Here is a 2,643-nt window from a genome sequence, read left to right on the forward strand (position 1 = left end):
GTGGCTTTAGAGTGCTTTTTACAATTATTAATTCTATTAGTCAACTAGCAGGCGGGCTAATGCAATTGTCTTAGAAGATGCACGGAAGACACAGAAGACATTTTGAGAGCTGATCTGTATATCTGCAAAACAAAAAAAAAAAAAAGGTTTTCCTTCCTAAATTATGCATTCAAAATATGTTTTTTGCTTTAAAACATTATTATGCCTATTGTACATTCACATGCTTCTATTAGTGGGTGCTATACAAATAGTGGCTGCTGTTCTCTACTTCTGTCAAGCATGAGAAATCCCATAGCTGCCTTCTCCTTAGACATGCATGCTCTTGCATATACACACACATAAACACACACACAAAGAGAGACAAAAATTATCTCAGAAGTAATGTTCACCAAAAAACAAGTTTAAAACAAGTTTAAAGTATTGAAAATGAGCTGGATAAACACTTTTATTTTTTACAGTGTTTTTCCCCAAAAAATCACATATATTAACAGATATTGTGCACTGTAATGGGACGGATAAAGGAATACAAATAACTGGTTCACATCCAGGCTCTGCCATCAGCAATTGAAAGTTATCATCTCCTGGCTGTCTTGTGTCTCACTTGAAATGAATTTAGTGCTGTTACTTTAGTTGTTAATGGGCAACCTTCCACATCTCAAAAATGCCATCACAATAATAAGCACGTTTGTTGGCTGTTAGTGAGGAGGCCAAGTGATGAACAGCCATTAGGACTGAACTACCTTTTCATTAGTGGAAATGGTGATCTTCCTAAAATAAAAGAATTAGTAAGCATAATGTGAATGAAAAGACCTCAAGCTGAGGGAACTCTGGATAAGGCTCAGGCTGCAGAACTTGTCTTTGGGCTCCATAAATCCAAGGTTTAGTATCTTATTTTCATTACACCGAAATTACCTTTAAACCATGTGAGGGTTGGGGTTTTTTTTTGTTTTGTTTTTTGTTTTTTTTTACCTGATATGATCACCGTCAGCTATATTAAAGTGGAAATAATACTAACAGCTATGTATAGTTTCCCTCAAAACCAGACAAGGCTACTCTCCATGATTCATGGATCTGCAAGGTACAAACTTTTCTGTTTAACAGTTGCCCACATCAGTTTACATCGGAAAGCAGAAAGTGGAAACTTCTGCTAAAATCAGTTTGTCATTCAGGGCAATGAATTACCATAGTGACTATTCTACTTCCTTTTCAAAAATAAAAAGAAAAAGCAAATTCTGATAATCAATAGTTTTTTATGTGTGGTGAAGATAATGGCTAATTACCTGCTGATCATCAGCTCCTGCAATGGGTCACTGTTGTTGCTCATTACTTTTATTGAATGTGATGATTTGCCATCAAAGCCTATTACAACAGTATGGTTGTTGCCTTGTGCTTGGGCTGCAGGTTTAGGTCAGGGCTTAGTCATATGCTCTTTTTAACAGAATAAAACATTTAGGAAGATGTCTGAATTTTGTGAAATGACACTGACTAATCTTTGTGCAAGTAGATGCACAAGCAGATGAATAGCAAACTGAATCAAGGATCTATGAAGGCTGTGATGTTACCAGTCAATATGCTGCAGCAACAAAAAAATAAATGAAAATATGCATTTATATTCAACAGACTCAAGTAGGACCTCTTTGTTAAAGGACAGTAAAATGAATACTTTCACACTCATATACATTACACACCCACACACAGACATATAATGCACATATGGCGCTTAAACATCAATCATTTTGCTAAAATAATGCAGCAAAAAATCATTAACTCTCAGTGTCTCAGCTTAATATATGTCTAATACTTACCTATCTCACAGGACTGTTGTGAGGCTTAATTAATTAGTGACTGTAAAGCACTTTGTGATCTTCTAATGAAAGGTGCTACATAGCACAAAGTATTATTAAAATCATTAGGACCACAAAAAAGCCCTGTGGAATTCCAGCCTACGCTGTCTGTTGGGGTTGGGAGTGATCTTATTATTAAAAGGAGACCGTAGGACTAATTTTAATAATTTTTTCAAGATTTTTCCCCCCTGTACTGTTGTGATAGCGCGTTAGGAGCTAGAAATTTAATCTTATCATCTTAATAATATACACTCATGTAGTTTGTTACTGCAGGGCTCGGGAAGAGAATAGGGCTTTTAGCACTCATCTGGCTTTCCCTTTTAAGAAAAAAAAAAAAAAAAAAGAGAGACATATTTTGACACCTTCCCACACTCCACCCCACCAGGACAGCTGATCATGTGAGATCGCAGGATACTCGCTATAGCCGCATGGGAAAATACTGCTGTGGTTTTAATTTCTCTCTCTTTTTTTTTTTTCTTTTTCTTTCACAGGAAAAAAAAAAAAAAAAACAAGGCACAAAACAAAACCAAACTTATTACACATAAAGAGGCTACAAAGACTGTCTGCTGTGCTTTATACAAAAAACCCTTAAGTGTTCAAAGTGTTGGCTTCTATCAAGCACATAAAGTCCTAACCAATCTGGAGCCTTCTCCCCACTCTTCATCTAACAATCAAGCAGCTGTAAGGCACACGGAGCTCTGATGCCAGGAAGCTCCTGTCTTGAGAGAGTGACTTTCTGGGAAACTGTCTCTACGCGGGCTCCATCCCCGAGGAGCCACCCGCATCCAGCCCTCCGCCA

The sequence above is a fragment of the Antrostomus carolinensis genome, unplaced genomic scaffold (assembly GCF_000700745.2).
Source record: "Antrostomus carolinensis isolate BGI_N321 unplaced genomic scaffold, ASM70074v2 scaffold5113, whole genome shotgun sequence".
Classification (NCBI taxonomy): domain Eukaryota; kingdom Metazoa; phylum Chordata; class Aves; order Caprimulgiformes; family Caprimulgidae; genus Antrostomus; species Antrostomus carolinensis.